This window comes from Ascaphus truei, unplaced genomic scaffold (assembly GCF_040206685.1).
Source record: "Ascaphus truei isolate aAscTru1 unplaced genomic scaffold, aAscTru1.hap1 HAP1_SCAFFOLD_570, whole genome shotgun sequence".
NCBI classification, from domain to species: Eukaryota; Metazoa; Chordata; class Amphibia; order Anura; family Ascaphidae; genus Ascaphus; species Ascaphus truei.
Genome location: NW_027456902.1, coordinates 96,392 through 110,102, shown reverse-complemented (window position 1 = coordinate 110,102; position 13,711 = coordinate 96,392). Strand labels below are relative to the sequence as shown.

The following is a 13,711-nucleotide window of genomic DNA, read 5'->3' as shown; positions in this document are numbered from 1 at the left end:
TTTTTTGACGCCTGAATGCGTTATACGATGCCTGAATGCGTTATCCGACGCCTGAATGCGTTATCCGACGCTCACCGTCACTGATTAACATGGGACTCACTTTACAACGGTTTCACTATCCAACGCTACTCCCAGAACGGATTCCGGTGGATAACCGAGGACGGCCTGTACAGAGGTACAAATAATGGAAGGGTCAGTGGAGTCGGCTTCATCATTAACAAGAGATGGAGAAACAACAGGGTGGAATATGAAAGTTCATCGGAAAGAGAAGCAAGAATTGTTATTCAGTTGACAAAGTGATATAGGCTTCAAGTAATCCAAGTGTTTGCTCCAACGTCAGGTCACTCAGGCAATGACGTGGAAGAATGCTACCATGAACTCAACCAACTTAACAATGGAAATTGTCCCATCAAGATCGTTATGGGAGATTTCATTGCAATGATTGGTGCCCAGCAGAAAGACAAAGTATCAGTCGGTAAGTACGGTTACAGGAGTGACCGTGGGGGCAGATTGGTAGAATTCGCAGAATGGGAAAAAAACCTCTACATCATGAACTCATTCTCCAAGAAGAATCCAAATAGAAAATGGAGATGGAGGAGACCCAATGGGGTCAAGAATGAAATGGACTATATCCTCGCTAACAAGAAACTCGCGATTGAAGACTGCGCAGTCCTTAACTGGTTTGACACAAGGAGTGATCGCTGATTAGTGCACTGCAAATAACATCTGAATGCGAAGTTAGGAAGAAAACTGATTAAAAAGAAGATAAAAACAAATCAACAGAGATAACCTCAAGAAGAACAACAGACAATTTCCACAAGAACTGAAAAGTCGCTTCAGCACAACATGCACGGGGTCACGTCCACAAACAATTATGAAGGTTGTAGTTAAAAGCGCAGAAAAAACTGGAGGAGTCGGATAAAAAACAGGATAAGAAAATATCTGAGGAGACAAAACAGCGAGGAGACCACGAGAAGTGAAGCAATCCCAAGACGCGATAATATGAACGGAATACGCAGAGCTGCGCGGGACGATCCGCAAACGTGTAACGGAAGATGTAAGAGAATGTAACGGTGATACGGTGAGGAGGACTAGTGACTATCAAAGATAATAAAAGCTTAAGAGGAAGGCGTTTAGATTCTTTAAGTCAGAAGGGACAGAGACATCGTATCAGAATTATAAGGAATGTAACAAAAATTGCAAAAGGGCAATCAAATTAGCAAAAATGGATAATGAAAAAAGGATTGCAATAGAAAGTAAGGTCAACCCTAAAAAGTTATTTAAGTACCTTAATAACAAAAAAACGAGAAAAGAAAATATAGGACCCTTTCAGTGTGAGATGGGTAGGCAGATTATTGGAGATAAGGAAAAAGCAGAGGTATTAAACAAATTCTTTGCCTCTGTGTTTACCAGGGAAGAATCAAGTTCAATAGTAGTGCCGCAGGATAAAGCCACAACCTCCATATTAATGAACAATTGGTTAACTGAGGAAGAAGTTCATAAGCGACTTGAAAAAATTAAAGTAAATAAGGCACCTGGCCCCGATGGCATACATCCAAGAGTTCTCAAGGAGTTAAGCTCAGTAATAGCAAAACCATTATATTTAATATTCAATTACTCCATTTCCACAGGCTCAGTACCACAAGATTGGCGTAAAGCAGATGTGGTGCCTATATTTAAAAAGGGAGCTAGATCACACCCGGGGAATTACAGACCTGTAAGCCTGACTTCAATAGTAGGGAAACTACTTAAAGGTTTAATACGGGATAATATTCAGGCATACCTAATGGAAAACAAAATTATTAGTAATAGTCAGCATGGATTTATGAAGGATTGATCTTGCCAAACTAACCTTATTTGTTTCTTTGAGGAGGTAAGTAGGAATTTAGACCAGGGTAATGCAGTTGATGTGGTCTACTTAGATTTTGCAAAGGCTTTTGATACGGTTTCACACAAGAGGTTGGTGTACAAAATAAAGAAAATTGGACTCAGTAATAATATATGCACCTGGATTGGAAACTGGTTAAAGGACAGAAAACAGAGGGTTGTCATAAATGGAACTTTTTCAGGTTGGGCTAAAGTCGTGGGTGGAGTACCTCAAGGATCGGTACTGGGACCCCTGCTTTTTAACTTGTTTATTAATGACCTTGAGGTTGGGATCGAGAGCAAAGTCTCCATCTTTGCTGATGATACTAAATTGTGTAAGGTAATAGAATCAGAGCAGGATGTAATTTCTCTTCAGAAGGACTTGGAGAGACTGGAAACGTGGGCAGGTAAATGGCAAATGAGGTTTAATACAGATAAATGTAAGGTTATGCATTTGGGATGCAAGAATAAAAAGGCGACTTACAAATTAAATGGAGATATATTGGGGGAATCCTTGATGGAGAAGGATTTAGGAGTGCTTGTAGACAGCAGGCTTAGCAATAGTGCCCAATGTCATGCAGTAGCTGCAAAGGCAAACAAGATCTTATCTTGCATGAAACGGGCAATGGATGGAAGGGAAGTAAACATAATTATGCCCCTTTACAAAGCATTAGTAAGACCACACCTTGAATATGGAGTACAATTTTGGGCACCAATACTAAGAAAAGACATTATGGAACTAGAGAGAGTGCAGAGAAGAGCCACCAAATTAATAAAGGGGATGGACATTCTAACTTATGAGGAGAGGCTAGCTAAATTAGATTTATTTACATTAGAAAAGAGGCGTCTAAGAGGGGATATGATAACTATATACAAATATATTCAGGGACAATACAAGGAGCTTTCAAAAGAACTATTCATCCCACGGGCAGTACAAAGGACTTGGGGCCATCCCTTAAGGTTGGAGGAAAGGAAATTTCACAGCAACAAAGGAAAGGGTTCTTTATAGTAAGGGCAGTTAAAATGTGGAATTCATTACCCATGGAGACTGTGATGGCAGATACAATAGATTTGTTCAAAAAAAGGTTGGACATCTTTTTAGATGGGAAAGGTATACAGGGATATACCAAATAAGTATACATGGGAAGGATGTTGATCCAGTGATTAATCCGATTGCCAATTCTTGGAGTCAGGAAGGAATTAATTTTTTCCCCTTAATGGGTTTTTTTGATTGCCTTCCTCTGGATCAATAAGTAAGTATAGATATAGGATAAAGTATCTGTTGTCTAAATTTAGCATAGGTTGAACTTGATGGACGTACGTCTTTTTTCAACCTCATCTACTATGTAACTATGTAACTTAAAGAAGACAAATCAGTGGCTTGTGATTGGGAAGAAGCAAATCATTGCACTCAAACAAGACAATGGATCACCATAAAAGACTGTGCGCTTATCATAAAGAGAGTTGAGGATTTCTACATTAGATTGTATGAGAGCACGGGTAACACGCAATAATCCAGCAGAGGATGAGCGAGAAGAACCCACCAATGATTGTACCATGCGTCCTTCCAGAAGTGGCAACAGCAATCAAATCCATGAAGAACGAGAAGGCTCCCGGGGAAGGTGGAATTACAGCTGAAATCCTGAAAGAAGCTGGGGAAAAAGTAGAGACGATCTCTGCAAAACTCTTTACACGCGGCGTGAAGAACAGGACAATCCCAGAACACCGGAGAAATGCCAGTTATCCTTATCCACAAGAAAGGAGGCAAAGATCTCAAGAACTCCCGACCAATCCGTCTGCGCACAATCACTTACAGGAGGTTTACGGAGATACTAATTGGCTGCAGCAGACGCTGGACTTTGCCCAGCCTGGAGAAGAAGCGGGATGTCACAGTGGACATAACACAATGGACCACATCCATGTCGTACAAGAAGTGATTTCCTGAAGCATTGAATATGGTCTCCCACTCAGTTTAGGATTCGTAGATTACGAGAAAGCATTTCATTTTGATCTACACCCCAGCGTTCCTAGATGCATTTAGGCAAAGTGTTGAAGAAGCGTACATAGATATTATAAAGAGCATATAGGAGACTGCCACATCAACCATTAGACTGCATGAAGATACAAGCAAGATAAGGATCAGCGCAGGAGTGTGGCAGGGAGACACCGTGTCCCCAGGATCAGCGAGGGAGTGCGGCAGGGAGACACCATATCACCAGGATCAGCGAAGGAGTGCGGCAGGGAGACACCATATCACCAGGATCAGTAAGGGAGTGCGGCAGGGAGACACCATATCACCAGGATCAGCGAGGGAGTGCGGCAGGGAGACACCATATCACCAGGATCAGCGAGGGAGTGCGGCAGGGAGACACCATATCACCAGGATCAGCAAGGGAGTGCGGCAGGGAGACACCATATCACCAGGATCAGTAAGGGAGAGCGGCAGGGAGACACCATATCACCAGGATCAGTAAGGGAGTGCGGCAGGGAGACACCATATCACCAGGATCAGCGAGGGAGTGCGGCAGGGAGACACCATATCACCAGGATCAGCGAGGGAGTGCGGCAGGGAGACACCGTGTCCCCAGGATCAGTAAGGGGGTGCGGCAGGGAGACACCGTGTCACCAGGATCAGTAAGGGAGTGCGGCAGGAAGACACTGTGTCCCCAGGATCAGTAAGGGAGTGCAGCAGGGAGACATCGGGTCACCAGGATCAGTAAGGGAGTGCAGCAGGGAGACACCGTGTCCCCAGGATCAGCAAGGGAGTGCGGCAGGGAGACACCGTGTCACCAGGATCAGTAAGGGAGTGCGGCAGGGAGACACCGTGTCACCAGGATCAGCGAGGGAGTGCGGCAGGGAGACCCCGTGTCACCAGGATCAGTAAGGGAGTGCAGCAGGGAGGCACCGTGTCCCCAGGATCAGTAAGGGAGTGCGGCAGGGAGACACCGTGTCACCAGGATCAGCAAGGGAGTGCGGCAGGGAGACACCGTGTCACCAGGATCAGTAAGGGAGTGCGGCAGGGAGACACCACGTCACCAGGATCAGTAAGGGAGTGCGGCAGGGAGACACCGTGTCACCAGGATCAGTAAGGGAGTGCGGCAGGGAGACACCGGGTCACCAGGATCAGTAAGGGAGTGCGGCAGGGAGACACCGTGTCACCAGGATCAGTAAGGGAGTGCGGCAGGGAGACACTGTGTCACCAGGATCAGTAAGGGAGTGCGGCAGGGAGACACCGTGTCCCCAGGATCAGTAAGGGAGTGCGGCAGGGAGACACCGTGTCCCCAGGATCAGTAAGGGAGTGCGGCAGGGAGGCACCGTGTCACCAGGATCAGTAAGGGAGTGCGGCAGGGAGACACTGTGTCCCCAGGATCAGTAAGGGAGTGCGGCAGGGAGACACTGTGTCCCCAGGATCAGTAAGGGAGTGCGGCAGGGAGACACCGTGTCACCAGGATCAGTAAGGGAGTGCGGCAGGGAGACACTGTGTCACCAGGATCAGTAAGGGAGTGCGGCAGGGAGACACCGTGTCCCCAGGATCAGTAAGGGAGTGCGGCAGGGAGACACCGTGTCACCAGGATCAGCAAGGGAGTGCGGCAGGGAGACACCGTGTCACCAGGATCAGTAAGGGAGTGCGGCAGGGAGACACCGGGTCACCAGGATCAGTAAGGGAGTGCGGCAGGGAGACACCGTGTCACCAGGATCAGTAAGGGAGTGCGGCAGGGAGACACCGTGTCCCCAGGATCAGTAAGGGAGTGCGGCAGGGAGACACCGTGTCCCCAGGATCAGTAAGGGAGTGCAGCAGGGAGACACCGTGTCACCAGGATCAGTAAGGGAGTGCGGCAGGGAGACACCGTGTCACCAGGATCAGTAAGGGAGTGCGGCAGGGAGACACCGTGTCACCAGGATCAGTAAGGGAGTGCGGCAGGGAGACACCGTGTCACCAGGATCAGTAAGGGAGTGCGGCAGGGAGACACCATGTCCCCAGAATCAGTAAGGAGTGCGGCAGGGAGACACCGTGTCACCAGGATCAGTAAGGGAGTGCGGCAGGGAGACACCACGTCACCAGGATCAGTAAGGGAGTGCGGCAGGGAGGCACCGGGTCACCAGGATCAGTAAGGGAGTGCGGCAGGGAGACACCGTGTCACCAGGATCAGCGCGGGAGTGTGGCAGGGAGGCACCGTGTCCCCAGGATCAGTAAGGGAGTGCGGCAGGGAGACACCGGGTCACCAGGATCAGTAAGGGAGTGCGACAGGGAGACACCGTGTCCCCAGGATCAGTAAGGGAGTGCGGCAGGGAGACACCGTGTCACCAGGATCAGTAAGGGAGTGTGGCAGGGAGACACCGGGTCACCAGGATCAGTAAGGGAGTGCGGCAGGGAGACACCGTGTCCCCAGGATCAGTAAGGGAGTGCGGCAGGGAGACACCGGGTCCCCAGGATCAGTAAGGGAGTGCGGCAGGCACCGTATCACCAGGATCAGTAAGGGAGTGCGGCAGGCAGGCACCGTGTCACCAGGATCAGTAAGGGAGTGCGGCAGGGAGACACCGGGTCACCAGGATCAGTAAGGGAGTGTGGCAGGGAGGCACCGTGTCCCCAGGATCAGTAAGGGAGTGCGGCAGGGAGACACCGTGTCCCCAGGATCAGTAAGGGAGTGCGGCAGGGAGACACCGGGTCACCAGGATCAGTAAGGGAGTGTGGCAGGGAGGCACCGTGTCCCCAGGATCAGTAAGGGAGTGTGGCAGGGAGACACCGTGTCACCTGGATCAGTAAGGGAGTGTGGCAGGGAGACACCGTGTCACCAGGATCAGTAAGGGAGTGTGGCAGGGAGACACCGTGTCCCCAGGATCAGTAAGGGAGTGCGGCAGGGAGACACCGGGTCACCAGGATCAGTAAGGGAGTGCGACAGGGAGACACCGTGTCCCCAGGATCAGTAAGGGAGTGTGGCAGGGAGGCACCGTGTCCCCAGGATCAGTAAGGGAGTGCGGCAGGGAGACACCGGGTCACCAGGATCAGTAAGGGAGTGTGGCAGGGAGACACCGTGTCCCCAGGATCAGTAAGGGAGTGCGGCAGGGAGACACCGTGTCACCAGGATCAGTAAGGGAGTGTGGCAGGGAGGCACCGTGTCCCCAGGATCAGTAAGGGAGTGCGGCAGGGAGACACCGTGTCACCAGGATCAGTAAGGGAGTGCGGCAGGGAGACACCGTGTCACCAGGATCAGTAAGGGAGTGCGACAGGGAGACACCGTGTCCCCAGGATCAGTAAGGGAGTGCGGCAGGGAGACACCGTGTCACCAGGATCAGCAAGGGAGTGCGGCAGGGAGACACCGTGTCACCAGGATCAGTAAGGGAGTGCGGCAGGGAGACACCGTGTCCCCAGGATCAGTAAGGGAGTGCGGCAGGGAGACACCGTGTCACCAGGATCAGTAAGGGAGTGCGGCAGGGAGACACTGTGTCACCAGGATCAGTAAGGGAGTGCGGCAGGGAGACACCGTGACCCCAGGATCAGTAAGGGAGTGCGGCAGGGAGACACCGTGACCCCAGGATCAGTAAGGGAGTGCGGCAGGGAGACACCGTGTCACCAGGATCAGTAAGGGAGTGCGGCAGGGAGACACTGTGTCACCAGGATCAGTAAGGGAGTGTGGCAGGGAGGCACCGTGTCCCCAGGATCAGTAAGGGAGTGCGGCAGGGAGACACCGTGACCCCAGGATCAGTAAGGGAGTGCGGCAGGGAGACACTGTGTCACCAGGATCAGTAAGGGAGTGCGGCAGGGAGACACCGGGTCACCAGGATCAGTAAGGGAGTGCGACAGGGAGACACCGTGTCCCCAGGATCAGTAAGGGAGTGCGGCAGGGAGGCACCGTGTCCCCAGGATCAGTAAGGGAGTGCAGCAGGGAGACACCGTGTCACCAGGATCAGTAAGGAGTGCGGCAGGGAGACACTGTGTCACCAGGATCAGTAAGGGAGTGCGGCAGGGAGACACCGTGTCCCCAGGATCAGTAAGGGAGTGCGGCAGGGAGACACTGTGTCACCAGGATCAGTAAGGGAGTGCGGCAGGGAGACACTGGGTCACCAGGATCAGTAAGGGAGTGCGGCAGGGAGACACCGGGTCACCAGGATCAGTAAGGGAGTGTGGCAGGGAGGCACCGTGTCCCCAGGATCAGTAAGGGAGTGCGGCAGGGAGACACCGTGTCACCAGGATCAGTAAGGGAGTGCGGCAGGGAGACACCGGGTCACCAGGATCAGTAAGGGAGTGTGGCAGGGAGACACCGTGTCACCAGGATCAGTAAGGGAGTGCGGCAGGGAGACACCACGTCACCAGGATCAGTAAGGGAGTGCGGCAGGGAGACACTGTGTCACCAGGATCAGTAAGGGAGTGCGGCAGGGAGGCACCGTGTCCCCAGGATCAGTAAGGGAGTGTGGCAGGGAGGCACCGTGTCCCCAGGATCAGTAAGGGAGTGCGGCAGGGAGACACCGTGTCACCAGGATCAGCGCGGGAGTGCGGCATGGAGACACCGTGTCACCAGGATCAGTAAGGGAGTGCGGCATGGAGACACCGGGTCACCAGGATCAGTAAGGGACTGCGGCAGGGAGACACCGTGTCACCAGGATCAGTGCGGGAGTGCGGCATGGAGACACCGTGTCACCAGGATCAGTAAGGGAGTGCGGCATGGAGACACCGGGTCACCAGGATCAGTAAGGGAGTGTGGCAGGGAGACACCATGTCACCAGGATCAGTAAGGGAGTGTGGCAGGGAGGCACCGTGTCCCCAGGATCAGTAAGGGAGTGCGGCAGGGAGACACCGTGTCACCAGGATCAGTAAGGGAGTGCGGCAGGGAGACACCGGGTCACCAGGATCAGTGCGGGAGTGTGGCAGGGAGACACTGTGTCACCAGGATCAGTAAGGGAGTGCGGCAGGGAGACACCGTGTCACCAGGATCAGTAAGGGAGTGCGACAGGGAGACACCGTGTCCCCAGGATCAGTAAGGGAGTGTGGCAGGGAGACACCGTGTCACCAGGATCAGTAAGGGAGTGCGGCAGGGAGACACCGTGTCACCAGGATCAGTAAGGGAGTGCGGCAGGGAGACACCGTGTCACCAGGATCAGTAAGGGAGTGCGGCAGGGAGACACCGTGTCACCAGGATCAGAAAGGGAGTGCGACAGGGAGACACCACGTCACCAGGATCAGTAAGGGAGTGCGACAGGGAGACACCGGGTCACCAGGATCAGTAAGGGAGTGCGACAGGGAGACACCACGTCACCAGGATCAGTAAGGGAGTGCGACAGGGAGACACCGGGTCACCAGAATCAGTAAGGGAGTGCGGCAGGGAGACACCGGGTCACCAGGATCAGTAAGGGAGTGCAGCAGGGAGACACCGTGTCACCAGGATCAGTAAGGGAGTGCAGCAGGGAGACACCGGGTCACCAGGATCAGTAAGGGAGTGCGGCAGGGAGGCACCGTGTCCCCAGGATCAGTAAGGGAGTGCGGCAGGGAGAAACCGTGTCACCAGGATCAGTAAGGGAGTGTGGCAGGGAGACACCGTGTCACCAGGATCAGTAAGGGAGTGCGGCAGGGAGACACCATGTCACCAGGATCAGCGTGGGAGTGCGGCAGGGAGACACCGTGTCCCCAGGATCAGTAAGGGAGTGCGGCAGGGAGACACCGTGTCACCAGGATCAGTAAGGGAGTGCGGCAGGGAGACACCGTGTCCCCAGGATCAGTAAGGGAGTGCGGCAGGGAGACACCGTGTCACCAGGATCAGTAAGGGAGTGCGGCAGGGAGACACCGTGTCACCAGGATCAGTAAGGGAGTGCGGCAGGGAGACACCGTGTCGCCAGGATCAGTAAGGGAGTGCGGCAGGGAGGCACCGTGTCCCCAGGATCAGTAAGGGAGTGCGGCAGGGAGACACCGTGTCCCCAGGATCAGTAAGGGAGTGCGGCAGGGAGACACTGTGTCATCAGGATCAGCAAGGGAGTGCGGCAGGGAGACACCGGGTCACCAGGATCAGTAAGGGAGTGCGGCAGGGAGACACCGTGTCACCAGGATCAGTAAGGGAGTGCGGCAGGGAGACACCGTGTCACCAGGATCAGTAAGGGAGTGCGGCAGGGAGACACCGTGTCCCCAGGATCAGTAAGGGAGTGTGGCAGGGAGGCACCATATCACCAGGATCAGTAAGGGAGTGTGGCAGGGAGACACCATATCACCAGGATCAGCGTGGGAGTGCGGCAGGGAGACACCGTGTCACCAGGATCAGTAAGGGAGTGCGGCAGGGAGGCACCGTGTCCCCAGGATCAGTAAGGGAGTGCAGCAGGGAGGCAATGTGTCACCAGGATCAGTAAGGGAGTGCGGCAGGGAGACACCGTGTCCCCAGGATCAGCAAGGGAGTGCGGCAGGGAGACACCGTGTCACCAGGATCAGTAAGGGAGTGTGGCAGGGAGACCCCGTGTCACCAGGATCAGTAAGGGAGTGCGGCAGGGAGACACTGTGTCACCAGGATCAGTAAGGGAGTGCGGCAGGGAGACACTGTGTCACCAGGATCAGTAAGGGAGTGCGGCAGGGAGACACCGGGTCACCAGGATCAGTAAGGGAGTGCGGCAGTGAGACACCGTGTCACCAGGATCAGTAAGGGAGTGCGGCAGGGAGACACCGTGTCACCAGGATCAGTAAGGGAGTGCGGCAGGGAGACACCGGGTCACCAGGATCAGTAAGGGAGTGCGGCAGGAAGACACCGTGTCCCCAGGATCAGTAAGGGAGTGCGGCAGGAAGACACCGTGTCCCCAGGATCAGTAAGGGAGTGCGGCAGGGAGGCACCGTGTCCCCAGGATCAGCGAGGGAGTGCGGCAGGGAGACACCGTGTCACCAGGATCAGTAAGGGAGTGCGGCAGGGAGACACCGTGTCACCAGGATCAGTAAGGGAGTGCGGCAGGGAGACACCGTGTCACCAGGATCAGTAAGGGAGTGCGGCAGGGAGACACCGTGTCACCAGGATCAGTAAGGGAGTGCGGCAGGGAGGCACCGTGTCCCCAGGATCAGTAAGGGAGTGCGGCAGGGAGACACCGTGTCCCCAGGATCAGTAAGGGAGTGCGGCAGGGAGACACCGTGTCACCAGGATCAGTAAGGGAGTGCGGCAGGGAGACACCGTGTCACCAGGATCAGTAAGGGAGTGCGGCAGGGAGACACCGGGTCACCAGGATCAGTAAGGGAGTGCGGCAGGGAGACACCGGGTCACCAAAGCTTGAAATAGCAACACTCAAAGAATTGATGAAGACATTGAATTGGGAAGAAAAAGGAATGAAAATGAATGGTGAATATTTGAGTCCCCTACGACTTGCCGGTGACTTTGTTCCCTTGGCCACAAGTTCAGAAGCAACAAATCAGAGAATTCGCCGACACAAGTGTCTACTCGTAACTGCGAGTTGTGTCAATTCGTGTGTAAATGGGCCTTCCGACCAGGTTGGCGCGCTTTGCTATTGCGGAAAACACTCTTTTAGATGCGGTCTCACTCTGGCTCCGCCAATCCCACCGGTTTGTCCAAAAAAGCCTCTAACTCACGTGTTTTTTAATCACAACTGCAATTCCCGTGGCTCCATTACGCAAACCGCTTTAAAAACTTGCATGGTTTTCCCGCGCCACCTCAAGGGTGGCGAGATAGCCTCAGTTGACGCGGTTTTGCGTCCTTACAAGCCACAAAAGCAATTTCTGCAGAACATGAACTCACGATTACTGCACATGTGTAAAGTATCCTATACTCATTTAGCCATTTTACACCAACGTTCAACTCTTGATGTACATTGTACAAATAATTAGGTCCCCTATAGAAATATCAATACACCACAAAACAGTACATAGAACCTATAATCCCCACTGATATTACTACTACCACTATTAATATTATAATGAAAAATAATAGCAATTACCAAAATTAATAGCAATAACAGCAAGTAAGATCTTTAAAATAGTTCTCTTGTATAGCACGCACTGACAGTATATATATATAAATATATATGTTGCGTATTACTGCTGTGAAGCGCTAATGTACATTAATGGCGCTATATAAATAAAGACATACAATATATATAATCTTTTCAGGCACGAGACTGTAGAGGTTGTGATTTTGTGTGGATTAGATAAAGTGACTTGGCCAAGGTTACAAAGAGATCACATCAGGATGTGGACCCGCATGTCCTAATTAGCTGCCTGTTGACACATCCCATCCAACACTTACTTGATCAACGAAACCCTGCCTGTCTGTGGCAGCATGGAACACATGCTCAGAGTAGTATCAGTCCTGGTGGATGAGCATGGGTACTGCAGGCTAGAACCTGACAGCCAGCATGGAACACATGCTCAGAGTAGTATCAGTCCTGGTGGATGTGCATGGGTACTGCAGGCTAGAACCTGACAGCCAGCATGGAACACATGCTCAGAGTAGTATCAGTCCTGGTGGATGAGCATGGGTACTGCAGGCTAGAACCTGACAGCCAGCATGGAACACATGCTCAGAGTAGTATCAGTCCTGGTGGATGAGCATGGGTACTGCAGGCTAGAACCTGACAGCCAGCATGGAACACATGCTCAGAGTAGTATCAGTCCCGGTGGATGAGCATGGGTACTGCAGGCTAGAACCTGACAGCCAGCATGGAACACATGCTCAGAGTAGTATCAGTCCTGGTGGATGAGCATGGGTACTGCAGGCTAGAACCTGACAGCCAGCATGGAACACATGCTCAGAGTAGTATCAGTCCTGGTGGATGAGCATGGGTACTGCAGGCTAGAACCTGACAGCCAGCATGGAACACATGCTCAGACTAGCAGCAGTCCCGGTGGATGAGCATGGGTACTGCAGGCTAGAACCTGACAGCCAGCATGGAACACATGCTCAGAGTAGCAGCAGTCCCGGTGGATGAGCATGGGTACTGCAGGCTAGAACCTGACAGCCAGCATGGAACACATGCTCAGAGTAGTATCAGTCCCGGTGGATGAGCATGGGTACTGCAGGCTAGAACCTGACAGCCAGCATGGAACACATGCTCAGAGTAGTATCAGTCCCGGTGGATGAGCATGGGTACTGCAGGCTAGAACCTGACAGCCAGCATGGAACACATGCTCAGAGTAGCAGCAGTCCCGGTGGATGAGCATGGGTACTGCATGCTAGAACCTGACAGCCAGCATGGAACACATGCTCAGAGTAGCAGCAGTCCCGGTGGATGAGCATGGGTACTGCAGGCTAGAACCTGACAGCCAGCATGGAACACATGCTCAGAGTAGCAGCAGTCCCGGTGGATGAGCATGGGTACTGCAGGCTAGAACCTGACAGCCAGCATGGAACACATGCTCAGAGTAGCAGCAGTCCCGGTGGATGAGCATGGGTACTGCAGGCTAGAACCTGACAGCCAGCATGGAACGAGTTGTGGTGTGTTGCACGGGCGCTAACTCTGACCGTGATTTATATTAGATCTGAATATCCTATTAAAAAGAGAAAGGTGTAATACAACCTTATTAAAATTCACTTGAGTTGTCCTCGTGTGACTCAAAAGACCCCACTAGGATCCATCCAGGACCCTTGATAGATATGGAACACAAGAAGAGATGGGGAAGCACAGTGTGAGGGAAGATAGGGTTGAAGTATACTTTCTTTCGCTGATGGTCAATGGGGTGTTCACACCTTCATTGAACCCTCAGAGAGAGATGGGCAACTCCTTGGATGGGGAGCTAACGTATATGGGTAAATGTGTCCAGGTACACAAAATAAAATCAATAAATAAATAACTTACACGGCCTTGTGTAAGTTGTATCCCATCAAGGTTTCTTTTACATTCGTATCTTTCTTCTAGGTGATGGTTCTTCTATCTT

The 13,711-nt window shown here is 52.6% G+C and overlaps 1 protein-coding gene across 4 annotated transcripts in view; it reads right to left on the bottom strand.

Annotated features, from left to right (window-relative positions):
* The window catches only part of STX1B (syntaxin 1B), a 107,013-nt gene that overhangs the window by 9,175 nt on the left and 84,127 nt on the right, over positions 1-13,711 (bottom strand). The window lies entirely within an intron of this gene.